The following is a 23,659-nucleotide window of genomic DNA, read 5'->3' as shown; positions in this document are numbered from 1 at the left end:
ACACATCTAAAAATAGAAACCGGATGCAATCAGTTATCATAATTAATATTTAGTTTTTTATTTATTGTTTTATAATTGCCATTTGCATGGTGTGGCAAAGAGCACTGCAGAGCCGATCACTGCTTATACATACATTGCCAAGACTTTCCAGACATCTAAAAACAGAAACCAGATGTAATTAATTATTTAATTATAGGATTGTTTACACATGTTTGCATGTGTTTGTACAACATGGTGCGGTGCTCAGCACTGCTAACAGGTAGCTCAGTAGTATATGTGAAGGTATACTACTATTCATAATATCCAAGTAGCTAAATGGATAGAGTTATAGTTTTATGTGTAGTAGGTACTGGGTTTGAGTCCACAATATGCAGAACATGTCTGTAATTTAATGTGCTATTTTTGTATAATTTAATAACAAAATTGTGAATTATGGCACTGCTGTGCTTTGCTGAGCTCTGCTTAAGCATGCTAAGCACTGCATAAACATGATAATGGCTGCCAATGTTTGCACAGTGCTAAACTTCACTCAAACCATGGTTGTGCAAGTTTTCATGCTGCTTAGCTCTGCTTGGCTGGCTTGCATGATGGTAAGCAAGGCGGAGCTTTTTTGAATGTTACTCAATGAGGTGTAAGGGCAGGAAAACAGTCTATATTAAGCACAATAGGTGGAAATTCTGCACTGTTCCTTGGAGTCTCATCAACAGAGTGTAAGGCAGAGGCATGGGACCAGGTGGCCGGTTAGCTAGGGTATAACTATTCCTGGCTCCACAAAGTCTCCTCTTCAATTTTTCCCTTGGAACTAGACAAACTTTCAACTTAAGCACTCAAGCCATTCATTTCTCAGCCTGGCACTTGCTCAAAACTCATAGCAAGCACTTATAAACCCTAGCAGTAGACCCCCCTATACTGTATAGAAGGACAAGGCTCTCTATTCGACCATACCAGCCATTCAGTAAAACAGTTCACTGTACCTATCCAGGCATGTCCAAAGGGTAGTTTCAGGTGTACTCTCCAGTCCAACTGGTGAATCTGGGCATTTTGAGGAAATGTTACAACTGCCTCATGTAAACAGACAAACCTTTCTACCTACCACCAAACACTAATACATGCAAGAGATGCAGTTATACAGCCAAACTGGAGGCTAAGCTCTCTCTCAACCCAAGACTGGATCAGACAGTCAAGAGGAGAAGGGAAATACTGGCATCACACCACTAGTCTCACATAGACCCATTAAACCAGCACTGGCAAAAAACACACATAAATACACAAAAACATACTCGGAGGCTCTAAATAAAAATCTGCAAAAGCAACAGAGACCTCCAAGACAGACCTCCAAGCAACATCCACCCCCCAACACAAACCATGAAACACATACTTCATAAAACCAGTGTGCCACACAATCACAGCACTTAAGGCAAAATAACATACCCAACATACTAGTAATAGGTGACTCTATAGTCAGGCACACTGACATCCCACTCACTAGGCTTAATAAGGAGAAGGTTACTGTTAGCTGCCTGTCGGGTGCCAGGATCCGCCACATAACACAAGCACTCAGGTCACTCCAAAACAAGTACAAATATGACTCTGTCATTGTCCATGTTGTTGTGAATGACCTGAGCAGTACCTCCCTGGACTACATGAAAAGAGACATGGAAGAGCTCTCTGATCACATAGCCCAGGCTGGTATGACATTGACCCTGAGTAGCATCCTGTCCTCACCAAGCATGATACCATGGTATAAAGAAAAAATTATCAATTTCAACAACTGGCTAAGTTTCTGGTGTCATTCAAAGGGGATCCAGTGTCTGTCCACCTGGGATGACATGCTCAACAAGCCACGCTGGTTCGCTAGAGACAGCTTGCACCTGTCACCCTTAGGCTTTTGAATACTGGCCAAGGCTCTTGCCTCCCCCATAGTGCCTTTTTTAGGCAAGGCTCAAAAGACAAACCCACCACAGTAAATAGCACAAGTAATAAAAATCTGAGGGTAATACTACTCAATGCCAGAAGTCTAAACCTTAAAATGCACGCATTCGAGGCACTCCTCAGTATGGAGAAAATTGATATATGTGCAGTAACAGAAACCTGGTTTAAGGCTCCAGAAAGCACCCCAACACTACCAGGCTACAACTCATACCATACATTTCAGCCACAGAACCCGGACTGAATTACAAAAGGTTGGGGAATATCCATATTCATCAAGGATACCCACACCTTTAGGTTAGTGGCACACCACGATGCTTCAGAGATCATCCACGTGCAACTAACAATGGCCAAAACTGCAATGCAAATTGTAGCTTGCTACACATCACCCACCATGTCCCAGGACCCCCATTCTGCATTTCTGGAAACACTGGGAAACATAAAGGTCCTACCAAACACCCTAACATTGGGTGATTTCAACTATCCAAACATTAACTGGGAGAACTACTCAAGTACTAACTTCCTTGCCCAACATTTCCTAGAATTTATAAACTCAAATGCCCTGGATTAACTTGTCAACACTCCCACCAGAGGTGACAACATATTGGACCTGGTCATCACCAACATGGGCGGCCGGTGTTCCACACCAGAGGTCAGCCCCTCACTGGTTAGATCTGACGATAAACAAATTACTTTGAATATCCACATACCGCCTCCACCCCCGGACAAGGAAACCACCATGAAAAACTTTTCAGAAGCAAACTTTACATTACTTAAGGCCGAGCTGGAAAGTTTCAAAGTCCCCATGTTAATGGATAACACTGTGCAAGCTGCAAAATCCTTTACTAATGCATTCTACGGGCACCTACAAGAATGCATGGATCATGCTATCCCAAACAAAACCAAGACTCACTCCTACAAGAAAAAGAAACCAGCCTGGTGGACCCCTGCCCTAAACAAGCTATACAATAGAAGGAGGAAACTAGTATAGAAAAGAGTAAAATCCCAAGAAGGGATGACATCCCTGATCAGCATCAGCAAGAAACTACGATCCCTCATAAAATCATCCAAGGCGAGCTTCGAAAGAAAAATTGCCAAGGACTCCAAAGATAACCACAAGGCATTCTTTAGCTATGTCAAGAATCTAAGAGGCAGTGCTCAGATCTGCACGGAGTTAGTGCAGAATGGCACAAAATACACTGAACAAATGGATATTGCCAACATTGCCAACATCCTGTCAGACAGGTTCAGTGCAAACTTCACCCCCCTCTCACCCCCCAAAAGGGCCCATAGCCATACCAGAAGAGTATAGAGCCCCTGAAATCACACCATGCCAAAAACACAGCATCTATGGGACCGTACGGTGTCTCAGCCTGCGTCCTACATGAGCTCAAAGACGAACTAACCCCTCAGCTAAACACACTGTTCAAACTCAGCCTCTCCACAGGCTCCATAGACCTCGCAAAGGCCTTCAACACCATTTCTCATTCTGGTATTATAGACAAGCTCACCAACCTGAACATAAACCACTATGTCACAAGATGGGCTGCCAATTGGCTCATGGACAGAACCCACATGATGAGAGTTTTGGGAGCTAGGTCTGACTCTAAACCGGTTACAAGTGGCATTCCCTAGGGCTCAGTCCTAGGAACCCTTCTGTTCGGCATATACTTCTCAGAGGTACAGGCAAGCACAGGAGGGCTATGGCTGACCAAGTTCACAGACGACTGCAAACTATGGGCTATAATTGACTCTCCAGCTGGCACAGACATCCTCCAAAAGGGTCTCATTGAGACGGATACCTAGTGTCAACATCATGGCCTCAAGCTAAATGCCAAAAAATGCATAGTCATTCCCTTTGGAAAAAAATCAAAGTACCCACAAACTACCACATAGGTGGTAGTCCCCTAAATATGGAAAATGTAATAAGGGACCTGGGAACCCAAGTAGACAGTAATCTCTCGTTTGATAATCACATTGCCAAAGTGGTTAGAAAATCCTCCTATGTGGCCCACCTAATCACAAAAGGGTTTGCATCCAGATCAAAAGAGGTCATTGTGCCCCTCTACCCATCACTCATCAGACCTATCATAGAGTACAATGCCCCATTTGGGATGTACCTTACAAGACACCTGCAACAGCTGGAAAGACCACAGAAGTACCTCACCAAGAGGATCATTGGCCTCAAACAGATGCCCTATTCAGCTTGACTGAAGAAACTCCAGCTGTACTCGGTTGCATACTGCCTGTTCAGACGGGATCTCTGCCTGACATACAAGGCCATGTCCAACCCAGAATTGATGGACATGCTCCACCTAAAGAAAACCTTATCCTCTCGAGTCACATGATCTAGGGATCTAAATCTCACCACAACAATAAGTAGGACATACTGGAGGGATAGATTCCTGTCCCAGAGACTTCCCATGCTTTGGAACAAGATTCCAATCTGCATTAGGCAGAGCTCCTCACTAACACTCTTCAAGACCAACCTTAACGAGTGGATGGGAAACAGAAAGTTTACCCCGGGGATCACTTCAGTGGCTCTGCTGGACAGAGGCACAGGGGATTAATCTAAGAGGGTGGAGACAGCCAATACATTCTGGCTAGGCTTATAACTGCCATCAGGCAGATAGCCTAGTACCTACCTATGAACCTATGAATCTATGAACTGTCAATATGCCAGGTGGTGCTGGTGAAGGTGCATGCTTTTGGGTGCAGAAGTGGGGTATTCAGGAGTCCAGGGTCATGGTGGGCTCCTAGTAAAAACCATGATGCCAGGCTGATGCAGGGCAGTTCCCAGGGCTCAGAATGTAAGGCAGAGGCCTGGGACCAGTTGGCCAGGGAACTGACCAGTGTTATGGGCATCTCCCACACAGGTGACCAGTGTCATCACCACCATAATGACCAGAAAAGGTGAAAGAGTAGAACCTTGGATACCTGGGTCCAAGAAGCAAGAGCTGGGAATGCCCCAGAAGTATATAAGCATGTTTTCCACTATCTTGCCAAAATGTAAGCTGAATGTCTGCAAAACTGGTATGCATAATGGTGTGCTTCTCTCCCAACAGCTGCAGCTGAGAGGGCTCACAATGTCGAGTCTCATGCTGTGTTCCTGTTTAGGTTGCACCGTGAGTGTGGTGAGTATGGATGTAGTATGCTACATGTAGTGCAATAGGGAAGAAAGAGTAAATAATTTACTGCAATAAATTATACACAAGTAAATCTGTAGTGCAATAAATGGGCACATACAACTGTAGTACAATAAATGGGCAATTAGAGCGGCAGTGCAATAAATGAACAATAACAACTGTAGTGCAATTAAAACAATAAACAACATGAAGTACAGTAAGCAAAATGGTGTACAGCAGGATTGTGTTGGCATAACTATTGCAGTAGAGCTGTATGTGTTGATTCTGTATGGTAAGGTTGCTGCAGTCAAATATGACATTGTAATAGCTGAAGAATGCAAATCTACTGGCCTGCAAGCTATATTGCCAAACTCATAGTACTGTCCAAGGTTGTCTCCAGGCCATAATTGGACACATAATGATCTCTGTTCTTCAGACTGCAAGTAATAAAGTTATATGGGTGAGGTAGCCCACTCCATGGGCAGATACTGTGTGTGGACTTCACAGATATTTCAAACCAATAACAATAAAAAGTGTTCGCCAGCATTGTTGATTCTAAAATAAAGCTGTGTTAATATATGTGGTATGGTTGTACGCCATGCATGTGTGTTCTACTGTCACTGCTGTCTATTATAACACTGTAATAGTACTAGAATGCCAGAAGAATGTCCTGTAACTTGTATTGCTCAGTTTATAGTATGGTTCCAGTTTATCTCCAGGCCAGTATCAGTCACTCAGTAGTCAGCAGTGACTCATTAGTTCAGTTTGTTAAATGCCTTGTACACAGTACATTTTACCACACACAGTTCTGGGTTCAAATCCAGTGGTATGTAGCATGAAATTTTCAGTATCAGTCACATAATGCTCACATTTTCCCTCTCTCTCTAGGAGCAAAAGGTATATGGGTGAGGTTGCCCATATTATGAGGAGATACTGTGATTAGATTTTGCAGAATGTTAAACTCAATATCAAGAATGTGATCATCAGCATTGTTGATTCATAAATAAATCTATATACTTCCAGTTTGGCTGTATTCCTTGCATGTCTGTACTAAGTTGCTACAGTCAATTATAACATTAGTTGCAGATGTCCACTGCAGTCACAGTTATTGGGTTCTATTCCCATGCTGCCAACTAAGGCATGATGGCTGTCTAGTTTATACATACATGACTCTCAAGTGTTATGATTTATTGCACTGTAATGAATATTGTGCAATTCATCTGTCACAGGATTACCACATAAATTATTACCTGGAATGCAAAGTAATACCAAATCCACCTACAGAACACCTTGGCAGTTATAGAAGTCCACATCATGTGCAAATGTTATGTGTAGTTGTTTACCTGCATTAGTTATTGCTTGGCCCATACTGTCCCATGGAAACAGATTGAGAGGTATGTACATGCTACATCAGCTATAGGAGACTTGTAGTCACTGTACAGAAAATGATAATACATACCTGTAAAGTAAATATTAGCACTGCTGCCAGGGATATAGTGTGCAATGTTAGTAATGGAGTATTTTTCTCTGTCTCCCCACCCCTTATCTTAATTTATTTATTGTTATAGTTTACTATTGACATATTTTGTTGCAATAACTATATTTTGGGAAATGTGGTTTATTATCATTATGTGTTATTATGGTTTCATATTAACATATCTTGTTAAATTAACTGTTTTTTTTTTTTTTGGCAATATGCTTTAAGTCTTACTGGCATGCTGTTAACATATTGACTGTTCTGTTATTTCATGTTGTGTCACACATAATATGCATTGCTATGTAACTGGGTTAAATATAATGATGTTCCATGCTGTTAATAGTAACAATGGTTTGTTCATAACTAATCTCAACTGATTGCTATACTTCAATTACCACAGCAGTTCAAGGTAGGCTGGTTCCGGCTGATCCTCCTACCTTGGCTCAACAAGCCATGGCACTGGGTCCCAGTATGTCTGGGATCCAGATCGGTGGTGCCCCCTCTGCTGCCCCTGCACAACCTGTGATGTAGGTAGCTCCACCCCACCCCACTGGATGGGGATGGGCCCCACTCTGGGAGCAGTGACAGAAGGGGTGTTGTCACCCAGGCTGAGCTGCCAGTCTTGGTGCACAGGATAGTCCACCATGGCTATTGAGGACAAGCTGGCCAACCTGGTGGGGCAGCCTCTCCCTGGTGCTCAGCCTCCAGCACTGCCACCTGTCCCATTAAAAAATTACTAGCTATCTGTAATACATTTGTGCACACACACAAAAGTGACTACTCAATAAAAATATAACCTGTAAACATCCCAAACATTTCATACATAACTTCTATGAATATGTGACATTATAAGACATCAGTACCTTAACAAGCAAGAATTTATCTTCCCTCAATACCAATCATTTTTCAAAGTCCACCCTTATAGCCATAGCACCACTCCCACACCCAAAAGTTCCAATCACAAGCTCATCAGTCCCACCCACACAATGCCCTCCACTCCCCTTAGATATCTTCCACTTTAGAACTAGCTTGACTAATCCCATGGTCAGTCTTCTCTGCACTGTACTACAATTTCCCCAATACCACAATACTCAAACTCCATTATTCCACTAAAACTCACCTCCTTTGTACTTCTTTCTCTTCTTCTCTTCCTAACCTACCTTCACCTTCTTACCAGTCCTCCAAATTCTAATCACTCTCCCTCCTTTCATGTAACTTCTACATACCACACATATGTTAAACACCCTACAACCACTATATCCATTCATATCTATTTCTTCAATAGCAACCTCCTATTCCTTATAAACGCATTCATGTTCACTGCCTCTCATCTGCAATCCCTAACAACACTACTATAACACAACACCCAACTGTCAAGCAGGACACTAAGCACTCTAAATTCCTCTTTTCCCATATTCATCAATGTATTACCAACCTTGTCTCTGGTGAGATTCACCCAAACTCTGGTCCCTCTACCCTTCCCTGTTCCCCCTCATCCTGCAAATCCTTCCTTTTCACTACACTGAATGCTCAAAGCTTATGTAACAAGATTCCAAACTTCCATGCCTGGCTCCAACATAACCACCCAGATATCCTATCTGTTGCTGAAACTTGGTTAAAGCCACACATAAAATATCCTGAAATCAGCCCCCCAACTGCAATATAATTAGAAATGACAGGACCCTCAAAAAAGGTGGTGGAGTAGCTCTTCTCTACTCCTCCTCCCTTACAGTTACTCCCTTCATCAAACCCATACCTCAATTTAGCAGTGCCGAACTAACCCTGCCTCTCCTTCAGATGAATAGAAACAAACGCAATATATAGCCACTCTTTACATTCCCCCAGGAGACAATATCCCTATTCTTGAGGATATCCTCTCCTGGTTCTCCTCTAACATTACCAACAAGACCATAATCCTCTGTGATGTTAATATTAACTGGACCGATATTCAATCTCCTACTTCTCCACACAATGTAAACTTATACAACTTCTCACAACTAATAAACTCTACTATCATGCCCTTGAAACACTTCTCCTCTGGTACTACTCTTGACTGGATTCTTGTTTCCCACCTCCAGTACATTTCTGACAGCTGCATCCTACCTGACACTCTTAATGATCATCTTCCCTCTTTCACTCATCGCCCTCCCTCCTCCTTACAACTATCCCACACATATCTCCTCCCACTCTCTCAAAAACATCAACCCAGAAACTTCCTCCAGCTCTCTAAAACACACAAACTGGAGTCCTCTAAAAACCCTCTTCCTAGATGATGCAGTAGCTTACTTTAATACTACATTCTTAGACCTGTTAAATATCCTTGCTCCCTCCAGAACCAAAAGAATCAAAAGTAAAATTGTCCCATGGTTAAGCAAAGAAACTACAACCATTATGCATCTCCGTGACAAAGACTGGAAACATTACCAGAAAAATAAAACCCATGCCACCCTGACTGAATATAAGCTACTACATAACAAAGTAAAAAAACTTGTTACATCCGACCACATATCCTACTTTTCCACCATTCAGAATAACCACAAGATCAACCCCAAAAAATTCTGGAATGACATCTCCACCCTCCTCAATCCTGGCAAAAGAGACAGCCCCTGCCCTGACCTAAATGTCTCAGACCTCTCCTAAGCCACCCAATTTAACTCTTTCTTTACTGATTCTGTAGCCAAACTAACTACTTCCTTCCCCAACAAAGCTTCACTTTCATCTCCTATCTTTCCCTCCCCTAACTAATGGAGGGGTGATATAATGGTTAGTACAAACACAAGGTGCAGAGTTTGATTCTCACAGTGGGTAATTGGCTAGGCTTAAAATGGCCCACAAAGGCAATTAGCCTAGTACCAACCTATGAACCTATGAACACTAACACCTCCCAACACCCTTCCTTCACTATCAAACCCATTCCTATCTCCACCATAAAAAACTTCATCAGAAACTGAAACCATGTTTAAATGGTTCCCTATTAGAAAGTCGACTGCTTACTTACCCGAACGCCTAAATGTCAACCCAACTTCATCGAACCACTACAATATCGATCGTCCAGAAGAGCGAAAGTGGAAAAGTTGAATTGTCATGGTTGGCCTTATGTGGTATAGCTCCGTAAGCTAAGTGTGTAATAGTTATGGACCTTAGGGTTAGGGTGCGGGTTAAGGTAAGTTCATAGATGGTACTGTATGTTATATTTAGTGTAGAGTTTTGTTTAGTGTATGTGTGTTGATTATTTAGTCTGTTTGGGTTTAGTTTTTTAAGGTAAGTGTGCGATAGTTATGGACCTTAAGGTTAGAGTGCGGGTTAAGTTAAGTGCATACATGGTGGTATATGTAAGATTTAGTGTAGGGTTAGAAGTAGGGTTTTGTTTAGGGTTAGAAGTAGGGTTTTGGTTAGTGTATGCATGTCATTTATTTAGTTTGTTTGTGTAGGTAGTATGTAGCGGGGGATGGGGTGGGACAAGTATGATTGTTCGACTTTTTAAATTTCATGGTTTAGAGCGTTTGGTGTTTATGTGGTTCGATTACGACGGGTCATTGTTTCGGTATTCGATGAAGTAAGCGGTCAACTTTATAATATAGACCCGTTCAAATGCCCCTGATGATTTTCCTTCCTACTTCCTCAAAATTGCTGCTGATGCCATCGCCTTTCCCATTTCCATTATAATAAACAGCTCAATCCAAGAAAACTATGTATCCCTACTCTGAAAAAAGGCCTATATCATTCCCCTTCACAATGGAGGTAATAACAACAACATTCCCAATTACGGCCAATCGCTATCTTATCCCCTGTCACAAAAATTTTGGAAAAGTGTATCCACCTACAACTTCTACCCTACCTCACAGACAACCACCTACGTACCCCCACACAACATGGTTTTAAACCTGGCCACAGTACCACAACCAATCTCCTCTCCTTTCTCAAAACCATCAACAAAGCCAGGGATTCTGGCTGTCTAGTGTCCACCCTGCTTCTGGACTTATCCAAGGCCTTTGACACTATCTCCCATAACCTTCTCCTATCTAAACTCTCTAATCTAAACCTATCCCACTCTTCTGTCAACTGGTTTTCTAGTTACCTGTCTGACAGACAACAAGCTGTCAAATGGAAAATAAGCCACCTCCTCCTTCCTTAATACACCTACAGTCATACCCCAGGGTTCCATATTGGTTCCCCTACTGTTCAACATTTTCATAAATGACTCCCACCAAAAGATTCCTAGTGCTAAACTGATTCAATACCCAGATAACTCTATGATCATCTGCTCCACTGCTTCCACCTCCACTCTCTTAAAACTAACTCAGGATGCTTTCTCTCATACTGAACATTGGATGATATACAACCACCTATTACTCAACGCATCTAAAACTAAAATTATGTTATTTTTCCCTTCAAAAATACCATTATAGACAAGAACTACATTACTAGTCAAAGCAATACCTCTCTCAAGGTAGCCTACCAGATAAAGCTTTTAGAAGTCCTTATCGATGAACATTTCAAATTTGATACCCATCTACTAGCCAATATAAAGAAAACCCAGCAGAAACTAGACATGCTCTACTGCCATAACTGCTATATCACTCCCACTACTAAACTTGTACTCTCTAATACCTTTCTCATTCCTTCTCTCTATATGGTGCCCCACTTCTTACCAACCTTCAGTCTTTTCTAAAAACAAAGCTATCCTCCTATTATAACAACATTTCTAAGTTTGCTACCAGCTATACATCCTCCTCCCACCACTGCAATGTCCGTTAAATTGGCTCGAACTTCCCAACCATCTTACATACATTCAACTTACTCATGCCCATAAACTCATTTTTAATCCCTCCATCTGCCCCTCCCTTGCCTCCTCTTTCAAAATGCACCTAACCAACAGACTTCTAAGATCCAGTAACCAGAATTTCCTTGAACTGCACAGGCCTGCTTGTCCTCCAAGCAAACACCTACTATACTTTTCCCTAGCTCACCTCTGGAACTCCCTGCCACCTTTTATTTGTACTACAGGCAGTCACTCTCCCTTTAAGACCCTGCTTCATTCCCATCTCAAAAGCCTCTGGGAGTGTTCCTGCTCTCATCCCACATGACTCACCTCTTTTTTCCCCATTTCTCACACTCCTTTACTTCTCTCTTCTCTTCATCATACTGACCTTCTCTGACTACTACCATCTTCCTTTTTCTCATTTACTCCTACTCTTGCTCTACTTTTTTTCTTATTGTCCCACCCTTTTTACATTCAGCAATTAACACCTCTTATCCCCTTCCTACTTTAACTCTGCTAAGATGTCATGTAACACTGTAATGTCAGCCATGTGTTATTTCACATTCTAATAAATTTAACAGGAATATGCACCAATTATTTTTCCATATTTTAATTGATTTATTTATGTGTGCGTGAGTGTGTAATTTTACCTTTTACTTTTTTAACTATATTTTCACTGCAATCATAGATTTTTTATCATGTTATGTAATACCATCGTTCTTTAATAGTATTACATAAATGTAAATGCATTGTGTTCATATTATATTGTTGTTCATAAAGCTTTTCTTGCCAGGACTCCATTGAAAATAGTCCATTGAGCCAAGAAGAGCCCATCCCAGTAAACAAACTGAATAAAATAAATAAATAAATTGTGCAGCTTTGCTTAGCTCAGCTAAATAGAGCTATAAGAACTCTATATGTGTTCATAACATTGTTAAGACACATGCATATAGTAAACACCTCTGCCATGTTTCAAACCCAAGCCCATCTCACCTAAGGCACACTGCATTAACCCACCATGCCACACAACTCTTTATTAAAACAGGTGGTTTAAACAAAACATAGTAATTGCCACTTAAAGTCATTAGGCGTGTTTCAGCGGATCTGTGCACCACACTGCACTGCACAAACTGGAATAAAAAGTAATGGAAAAAATGGGAGTGTACCTTGGACTGTGGTACAATAGTACACCACTAGACAGCCAAAGACATGATTGTGGATGTAAGTGAGGCCTGTGATAGCAGGTAAATGTGCCCTTTTATCAGCAACATGTAGAAAGACACCTGCTAAGGCATCAGTAGCAAAGTACATGTACAACTGGGACACTGGTGCAGAAATGCATCCATATAAAGCCATGCACATACTGATGGATGTAGAAAATGTCTGTCACACCCTGTAAGTGTGCACATATATCTTGCAAACACAATTACCTTAGCAGTGACTGAGTAGCTCAGTCTGTTAAATGCCTTCTATCCAGTGCATTTTGCCACAGACAGTCCTGGGTTCAAATCCAGTGTTGTACTGCATTTCAATTACATTATTGTAAAGACAGCAATTAATGAATGACTCATGCACTGTTTTTCCACACAAAGCATTGCATGTTAAATAACTGCTTTTCAGTCCTGCAAGTCACAGGCCTGAAGGTAGGGACACACTTCACATATCTGTATAGCATAACAATATCTCGCCTAGGGGTCTGCTTTATCATGTCAAAAGACGATTTGTTCTAATATGAATCGCGCGACACATAAACAGTGAAACTCAAATACGTCATACCAACAAAAATGCAAAATTTAAAACATCGAACTGTCATAGATGGCTCATCTGCGATATAGCTTCATAAGGTAAGTGTGCTATAGTTACGGAACTTAGGGTTAGGGTGCGGAGTAAGGTAAGTCCAGCGGTACGTAATGTAGGGTAAGTGTGCAGTAGTTACGAACCTTAGGGTTAGGGAGGGGTTAACAATAGTGCATAGATAGTTGTGTATGTGGGGTTTAGTGTAGGGTTAGAAGTAGGGTTTTAATGCTTTACCTTAGGGTTAGAAGTAGGGTTTTTGTTAGTGCATGTATGTGTTTTTTGTTATTGTGTTTGGGACATAGTGTTTTGCAGATGGTGGGCTTGGCCAGCTATGATTGTTCGACTTTTTAAATTTTGCAGTTTCGTTGGTTCAACGTATTAGCATTTTGCTGTTAATGTGTTGCACAATTCCTATTTGACAGAATCGTCTTTTGACACAATAAACTAGACCCGTTGCCTAGTACTCTGGTATTGACACAGTTGGCTAACATATGTACCATAAACACATACCTTAATTGCAGTGTAAAGGGTACCCTAACCCTGGCTCTGCCTCTAAAACAAGGCTGACACAGCTACACCTACAGCTTGTTGTCCTCCAAAATGTTCACACTCTCTGCCTATGTCTATTACCTGCAGCAGCAGTTGAAGCCTGTGGTACACACAGCTCTGTGTAAAGGTATCTGCAACAAACTTACCCTCTGTGATGATGTAGTCCCCTCACCCCAGTAAAGTCCATCTCAACAGCTAAGAAAGGGGCCCTGGTGTACATGAAGGCCTTATATACTGCCCAGTGGTTGCATGACATTAGTTAATGATAGTGTAAGTCATCTGTTTTGGCTGCAATTAGCATGTCAGAGCCACAGACTGGTTTAGAGGCAATTACCTGCTAATGAGAAGCATGTTAAAAATGCAAGCACCTGGCTATGAGGAAACATTCTGTATGAGACTTTACTCACACACAGCATACCTTTGCAAAACATTACTAGAAGCACATTTCAACAGAGGAGTGCTGCACTCCATCAGGTATGTAACTGCTTTTGTGTATAACAGGATGCGATAATGACATGTCATTGGTATCCTGCTGTCTTACACCTACAGGGGACATACAACACATCAAGGCTGCATTGTCCTTTGTCATTGTGGCACACTGGTTTTCTCCCTAAATAGTGGCTGTAACAGCACACTGCTATTTGTCTGGCACTGGTCTTATGACATATTATTGGATAGTTGGCCTTAGGGAATACACCACAATGGACTAGAGAAGCTGCCATGGCACACAGGGAAATACCTCGCTAATGATACTATCTCAGTTGTATCCACACACGTAGTATGTTGTCACACTGTGGGGTATGACATGTGTGAGCAAGCAATGGATAGTGCTGGCCATTTTGCCCTTGCTGTACCTGTACAAACTGGACATCCATGTAACTGATCCTGTTATGTGTTCTCATTTTATTGTCTTTCTGGAATAATCTACCTTAGACACTATGCCCCATTCTCAGATGTGGAGAATGACATAATACTTGATGGACTACATCAGCATCATCACATCCTGCTATCCAGAGGGAGGCATAACAGGGAACAGTGGGCTGCACTGTGGGCAGACCTTGTCTGGGATGTGAATGCCACTGGCCACCAGGACAGGACATATGAGCAGATATATCACCACATGACATGATGAATGCTGCCCAATGAAGGGAAAATGATGTATCCAGAGATCGTGCCATCACTGGTGGAGGGCCTGCAGTAGAGCAACCACTCTCAGCCACAGAGGAATTTCTGGTGAACCTAGGGACACATAACAGCTCCCAAGCATCCATCACACTATACACCGTGGAGGTGGGTTCCACAGTCTCCACATCAAAGGATCGTGCAGATAAGCTTACTATGATCACCATTTTAATACTGTAGCAGTCATTGCATCAGGTTGTACTTACTTTTATGTGGGTGTGAAGTCTATGTGCTTTGGGAGGGTTTAAGCTCAGTTGTACAGTCATACTCAGAATGCCACCAATACATCATATAATACAGTAGCTACTGTACAAGTGCAATATATGCATGTATTATCTTGTTGTGCTGCAACATGTGGTGTTACTGACATTCCGTTTTACAGGTCCGTCAGGTGTTGTCCAAGGCCATGATCCTGCTCCTGGTAAGCTTGATACTGTTTTGTTACAGAACGTATATATGCTATTAAAGTTAAGGGCCAGAATAATTCCTTATGTACACCTAATTTTGTATGTACATAGAGTCGAATTTTGTATGTTCCATTCTGGAACATATAACTAAGGTTCTTAGAGTGGATAATCACATGAGTGTAGTTGAATGAACAGAAACATGTTTGCAGTTATAGTTAAGAGTGAATAAGCCTCCTGGTTTACATGAGGCAATTAATCCGACATGACGTTTTCAAAACCGAATGGTTGATGGTACGTACCTTAGGCATTGAAACTTGTAGTTGCATATATTTGTTAAGATAGGTGTACTGGATTTTATGTGCTCTTTTATCATGTATAGCTTCATACTGAATAACTAAAAGGTACATAGTACTGGTCAGGTTTCACTTGATTTACCTGACATGCTTGTTATAAAGGCCTTGAGTTGAATGTGTATTTTGTTGTGAGGAAGTCTGTTGTGCATGAAAGTGGAGATGAGAAGATGTGATACTGGTAATGCAGTTGTGGAACCATATTATTATGAGTCTTGGTGGATTTCCATACATAATAGTGCAGGTAGTAATATACTGCTTCTCTCTTGATTTTCACAGGTGACCGTGGGAATTGGAGTCTCTCCTCCACACAACCTGATGTCAGTGACTCTTCAGACTCTAAAGATAATGGTGGCCACAGTGAGGTAATGGTGGGGTTGTTGGGGGCTGAATCTGTCCTAGAGGTTGACATCCCTCTTCTGCCCCCATTGTCACTGCACACAATCAGTATGCCCAAGCATACCAAGTCCCCAGAGGCCACAGATACTGGACAGTCAGAGGGTGGAGACATTCTGCAGAAAGTGTGGCAACTATGGCTCCAGTGAGTGTAGACACTGGCCATAGCCGGAGAGCTGGCAAGGTCCCACACAGCTGGATTGACAGGGGTGCTTGTAAGAGGCCTGATGTCTGTCCACCACCTGTTGCAGGTTTCACATCATGGGTGACTCGGCACATGACTTGGGTCATCATGGAGGCACAGGAACATCCTGAATGGAACACCAGACATGTGCTTAGGGTTATGGATGCAGCACAGTCTGACATAAGTGAATGCCTTCACTGCATTTGGGACACCCTGCAGTGGACATATGGTGAGGTGAGACAGTGTCTGTCTCAGACTGCACATTGTCTGTGCTGGAACATGGTTGGAATTGGGAGTCGAACCCATGAACATAGGTCAGCAGTGTCATCTGCTGAGAGTCCATGTGGCCATGCACAGTCACGCTGCCATGGTGGCAGTACATATAGCACTACAGAGGGGTGTGTGCTGTCCATACCATGGCATGGCAGGCCATGGGCTCATGGACTTGGGTGGTCCTGTAGGGGACATGGTCCCAGCAGATAGCAGTCACCATCAGGTGCTAGCACGACATCTGACCTTGGGCATGGTGGTGCCAGTGCAACTCCTGGCAGAGCCAGTTCCTGTGTTCAGGACCAGAGACAGTGAACTGTCACCTCTACCATGTATAGTCAAAAGCTGTCCAACATGAACATGTGTAGGGTTAGTACTGAGCTTGACTGTGTACATGCTCACACTCACACAGCATGGTCCATCTAACCCGCTCCCCTTCCTGACTCACACACATGCTGTCAACCATTTGGTCCAGCCTAGACCTTCAGCACCCCACACAACACCCTGTGCAAGTGATGATATCTGTGCCACATCCCTGTCATCCTTTCCATTGATGCAGGGACATGAAGCTATGTGTCTGATGCACAGGGTGACTATATTACTTGACATGTACTTGTTTAATGCAGTATTGTTTTGCCATGCCACTTGCAGTGGTCACCAACAGATGCTGTATGCTGGCATGTGTCAATAGTATACAACATACTTTTGTGTACCTTATGCCATATGATGTTGTACTGGTGGTATTGTTACACAATGGCAAGTGTGTTATGGACCTGTTTATGTTTCTATTGCAGGACTCTGAGGGGATAACATATGGACACATGGTTGCAATAAGGCAGCTCAGGATGGCATAGAAGCATGGCAGATATATGACTTCAGCAAGCTACAGCAATATATGTGCATGGCTCCATAGGTTCACATGGCATCTGCCTGAGTTCCTCTTGGACAGGGGCAATATGTGCTGATCCTATACTGAGGGGTATAAATATGTAGGTAATTGTGAGAGCTGTATGGCCATTATGCTAGTCACATTCACATGTCCTATGGCTCTGTAACATGATGTAAAATGATGTAACAGCCTCACACACAAACATTGCCACATTCAGGCTAGCACCACTTCCACTCACTGCATACAGGACATGCCAAGGCACACACATAGTGCAATTGGCTGTCTGTAGATTAGAACACTTACCTATGTACTGGTATGCATTACAGATCACAGTACCCAATGCACGCAACACACCTCATGTCTGCTAATACTATCATTTTAGAATATATAATGCTTGTTGATATCAGCAGACCTTGTTATTGTCAGTCATTTGGGGGCCACATCACCCTGTACAAATAAAATAATGCAAAACCCTACTTATGTCTAAGTTAAAAAGGTTATCATACATATGCCATATGGATATACACATGCACCAAGTTGGGCGGAGTGAGATTAGAACCCTTAACTATCTAGTCTTGTACACTATAACTCATAGTACTTATTGCATGTGCCATAGCTTATGTCTGATGTTAGACTGTCAGATGGCGATCTTGAGGTGGATCACATCAGCAGGCCTTGTAGAGGATGACAGTTTGGAAGCTGACAGCTAGTTACAGGGCCAAAAAAGTGTATAATCATTGCTGATGACTAGCCCATGAGGACATGACCATTGTGTTGCAGTGAGATACACACACACACACACACACACACACACACACACAGAAACACACAGTCATGCAGATACACACCAAGTTGGCTGGAGGGAGAGTACAACCCTTACATAGCTAGTCTTATACACTATAGCTCATGGTACGTATCTCATGCACCACAAGTTATGTCTGTTGCATATATGATTGCAGGCACAGTACTTGTGGATTACACAAACTAGGCTTGTGTTGCACAGCATGTGTGACCTGCAGAGTGATATTGCTTCATACTGTTATCTGCATATAGTGTTCTAGCAGTGAGATAACTATTATCCTTGCTATGTGTGTACAGTTACCAGTATGGCCACATGTAGCTGCTTGCAGTTAGATAGCAAACCTGTGGCCAGGGACATTGTGCCCTGTCCATGCGTGTGTTGACAGCATTATACATTACACCACCTGCTTACCTGTGTCTGTCTTCATGGTGATATCCAGCAGGCACAGGGGTCTGTAGGTGAGTGGATTGTGTACTGTTGCACCCTTAGTTTGGTTCCTTTGAGCAACTGTATGCATATGTGAGTGCAGCCTTACTCACCATTATTAGGGTTTATGGGTCAGTACATACATCCACACATATATTTTTCTATAACAAGGATGTTTCTATAACTGTAGCTGTGTGTGTGTGTGTGTGTGTGTGTGTGTGTGTGTGTGTGTGTGTGTGTGTGTGTGTGTGTGTGTGTGTGTGTGTGTGTGTGTGTATATATATATATATATATATATTTATATATATCATATATATATATATATATATATATATATATATATATATATATATATATATATATATATATATATAGTTTGTTTTATATATATATATATATATATATAGATATATCAGTATATATCTATTTGACAGTACATAGTTATAGATATACTAATGATATGAGAGACAGATAGGGACAGACAGTTATGTATACATATATGTCTGTATGTACAGATGTGTTTACACAGAGCAGGTCATTTTAATGAAGAGGCAACAGAGCTGTGCTCATTTTAAATAAGTATAGGAGCATGCCCAGTGGAACTGTCTGTACATACAAGGTGACTCCAGGCCAGACTGGGATTTTGTATGTTACAGACATTGCCAGCTGCACTTTCTTCTTTAGTACTGCACTTCCCTCAAATTGTCCACAGCAGTCCCCAGCTGTCTGCTGTACTTGAAATATGACTGTGGTTCATAATGTTACTCCACACATAGGCTGACAGTCTGCATACCTCTCAACTCTACAGATTTTTGCAGAAAGTCCAGACTTTTGCCTCATATGTCTGGTCTGCTCCTCATACATTTGTTGTGTTCTGGTAAATTATTATATATTGAAGTCTCTGAGTAATACTAACTACAGAGAAATATTTGAGTGTCAGACTTTATATCCTTCAGATATTCTGTAATAATGCAACTTGATTTTATAGTAGCAACTTTCTAGGTTAATCGGAACAATCCGTACTGTCTCTATTTTTGGGCCTTTGTCCCCCCATTCTTTCTGGCTTTGTCCAAATTTCTTGCACTAACAGATTGAGAGGTATGACAGTCTGTGGAAACACCAGCATACTAATACCTCACTTGCAAAAACTGTGCATACTTCCAGATTTGGACTATCAACACCATCTCCCATGTTAACATCTCTAGCGCACTGAACCACACAGGCTGCCAGACAGAGATGTGTCCTTCATCACACAATCAACAGTATACATATGTACATTGTTATCCCTGTGTTATGCCAGACATACACTGTGTGATCAGGTTCTATGTCACAGCCCTGAGATTGTCTGATCTGATATACCATTGCTGACTTACTGTTACAGCAGTTGTATGGAAACACTGATGTGTTGGGGGTGAGGGAAGAACAGCACATGATCTGCTGAAATAGACAGTAGTGCAAATATCATGTGACCCCACTGTTTAACATCAGCCTTGACTGCTGTAGTGAAAATGCCAACCATGAGGTCTAATGAATATTACAGAACACATACTGTTGGACTGGGTATCTGTAGTCCTATGTGGATGTTACATCTCTCCAAATAGCCCACTATATTCCCTTGCATACATGCAGCAGGTCCATACATACAATACCATATTATAGTACCTCTTACAAGTTGTGTGTAAGTGAGTGACTTACCTTGCGAATTTAGCAGCAGTTGACAGACTTATAGCTCAGGGCTGCCTCTGTCTGATGCACATAGTACACAGCCAATATATGGTTAGGTACAGATTGTGCGAGTTGCCTGGCATCACGTTTAATATATGTATGTATGTATGAATGTGAAGTTGGAGTATGGTGTCAGTCCCTAGGGCCCTAGGTTGTCAGTGCATGTGCTATGCATTGCTCTTACTCAAGGCCAGGGAATACTGGGCACACCTACGTCTGCCTCCAAGGACATCATCAGTGGGGTTCCTCCTCTGAGTCCTCCTGTGAGTGTGGCTTTGGTGACATAGGTACTGGTGGGGGCTGTGCATCCCTTCCCATTGCTGATCCTGCTGCAGATGTTTCTGCAAGATCATATTGTGTAGCATGGCACACATTCCATTTTACTCTTTTAATATTAAGGTTTCTTGCCTGTCATAGAAGTATAGCTGGTTTGATATTGATATTAATATTAATGTTTGCCTGATTTAGAAGTATAACTGGTTTGATATTGCCTGATACAGAAGTGTAAGAGTGTACTGTCTAATAAAGCTTTGTTCATTGTAGTGAAAATTCTTTATCTTGATCATTTCTGTACTGCTAAGAAATTGTGTTTAGGCAATACATTTTCTTGGCATAGTTGGCAGGATTTGAAATGCTTAAGAGAAAGAATAAGGGTATTGCTACAGCGAATGTAGAAATTTCAGGATGGAAAACTGCTCCTATGGAATGCTGGCCACTGAGTCATCTCATGGGGTAGGATTAAGTGAAAATTGGAAAGCGTGTTTAAAAGATGCAGAGCCAGAAGCTGTAGTCACATGTTTGCAAAAGGGTGACAAACTAATTACTGATTCAGAAGTACAAGTTGCAGGGACAGTTCAATATTTTAAAGTTAAAAGCAAAGCATCAACAATGGATAAAAGATCTGCAGGAAGTATGCCAAGAAATAGCCATAGTGCAAAGAAAGGAATTGATTGGACTATTGGTCCTAGGAGTAAAGAATGTAAACTAAAAGATTTGCTAAAAACTAGTCACAGAAATAGAGTTGTGGTAAATCAGACAAGGTAGATGTTCCAAAGTTAAAAGTAAAGGCAGTTCCAAAAAAGTGTATGCATACAACAGGCATAATTAAAACTAGTAGGGGTCAGTGAAAGCAATATCACAATAGCTAGGAAATACTACATTTGCAGTACAAAAGTATGTAAATGGCTTCCTATGGAATGGGAAGGAACGTGTTATGTAGGGTATGTAATACTATTAATGAGATTAACTAAAGAATTACTTGAAAGTAAAATAAAAAATGTCAGGAGAAAGAGAGAATTAGGAAACAGTATTGGTACATTAAATCAATCATAGATCTATAGTTCTGACATAAATGCAGCAGAAGCAAAAGGGTCTTTATGCTCTGATCAATGAGGAGTGCTGTATTTACATTCCAGACAAGACAGAATCCATACAGCAACATTTAAGTAGAACACAACTGGTATCTGAAAAGGCTAGAAAGACACGGAATAGTGGTTGGAGTGATTGGTTAAATGGATTGTTTTTGGGATGGTGCAAAACAATTATCACAGTTTTAACTGCTATAGTAGCCATTATCTTGTTGATTATAATAACGTGCACATATGTTAAACTCTGTATTAAAAAGATTGTCAGTCAGGTATCCATTGTAACTAATGTAAGTGGTAAAGAAAGTAACATAATCAATGGAGACATGACTTTTCTGTAAGTTTCAAATTTTGATTTAAATTTCAATTCAAATTATTTTAGTTTTCAAAATAAAAAGGAGGGATTGATAGACTTATATAAAGTAAATATGTTTTTTCCCTCATAGAAATGGCATGTATGAGATTTGGTAAAACTGCTTTTCCCATATTAACAGCATGTATTGGAAAGCTGCTGTCTCTCATACTGACAATGGACAGGATTCACGAAGCCTCCGTGTAAGAGTTATAAGTCTTACATGGAGGCTGCAGTTAAACAGAGTGATGTCAGCATGCCATGCATATTCATGAGGGCATGCTGACTCACACCTAAGGCTAACACAGTCCGTGTAAGAAAGTAGGAGGCGTGTCCACAGGGCGAGTCATGCAAACGGACACGCCCCCAGAAGAGGCAAAGTCCCAAAAGTAAATACCCACGAGCGAGTCCATGTAAATGTCAACAAACACAACACAGCACATGCCCCCACAGAGTATAAATATAAAATGTAAATATAAACAGTTATATATATTTTTGTAAATATAAAAAAAGTTTGCCCGTAATTGCACTCATTTGCGTGGGTGTGCTCCTCACTCAGCCACAGTTAGCAGTCAGTGGAAAAGCATATAAGATCTAAATATGCAAAGTAAGCCTAGAAGCAATAGCGTAGCGGTAGAGACATCGGCCAAAGAAGAGGCAGTCACGGTTCAACCTAACACCATCATTTTTTTTTTTGGTTAAATAAGCACGAAACAATCTCTTGACATATATGTACATATACATAATTATATCTTATGTAAAGTGTAAGGAAATGGGCCATGTATTTTTAAGAAGTATGAAATAATAAAAAAAAAATAAATGTCAGAAGTGCCTATAGCTGAGCTATGCTCTAACAAGCTGAGTATAACTGCCTGTAGGTGAGCAGTGGTTTATCAGATATAAATTGAGTGCCTGGGGTTGAATAGCATTTTAACATGCTGAAACTATGTGCCTGTAGCTGAGCTGAGCGTAATATGCGTGCTGACAGCCAAATGTCGCATAAACCAGTGTAACCCATTTGCGCGGAGCTGCGCACCGTGCCTACAAGCTTACTGGTGGGCAATGTTGAGCAAGCTGTATCAAAACTGACTTTACACAGACACATCTCCTAGCCTGTCTAGGCAGTCATAAAAATAAAAAAAAAAGCAATGCCCAGGCTCGAACCCAGGATACTATGCCCCATAGTCAAAGTACTGAACCACTAAGCCATGACAGTTGCACTCAGAAATGCAGTATTAGCATATATATAGGAATGAATGGAAAGAGAAGCATGACAAAGCAGGTTTGTGAAGCTGATACATTTCCAAACTGGCCAATCACACATAAGTGCGGGAAAAACGGCATATATAAGCACCATATGCGGGAATACACAGCATAACTGATTGTGGAAAGTACTTGCAGTCAGGATGTCAGGTGTAGGTGAGGGTAGTTGCTTTCGAGCACAGCAGTGGGGTGTTGAGGAGTCCAGATATATGGTTTGGCTCCTTGTCCATGATCACGAGGCCCAACTCATGCAGGGCCAGGTCCTGTGGGGTGCATACAAAGCAGAGGTGTGGGACCAGTTGGCACGTGATATCATCAGTGCCACAGGAATACCAAGGACTGGTGAACAGGTCCGGGACCACCATGCGGACCTGAAGAGATGCAAGCAGGACCAGCCGGGTCCAGGAGGG

General features: G+C 41.7%; 1 protein-coding gene across 1 annotated transcript in view; it reads right to left on the bottom strand.

Annotated features, from left to right (window-relative positions):
- LOC122814324 (zinc-binding protein A33-like) overlaps positions 1–23,659 on the bottom strand; it is a 1,202,255-nt gene that overhangs the window by 456,647 nt on the left and 721,949 nt on the right. The window lies entirely within an intron of this gene.

Source organism: Protopterus annectens, chromosome 10.part0 (genome assembly GCF_019279795.1).
Source record: "Protopterus annectens isolate FY-2018-M chromosome 10.part0, PAN1.0, whole genome shotgun sequence".
In the NCBI taxonomy this organism is placed as follows: Eukaryota; Metazoa; Chordata; order Ceratodontiformes; family Protopteridae; genus Protopterus; species Protopterus annectens.
This window is presented reverse-complemented; position numbering and strand designations above follow the sequence as displayed.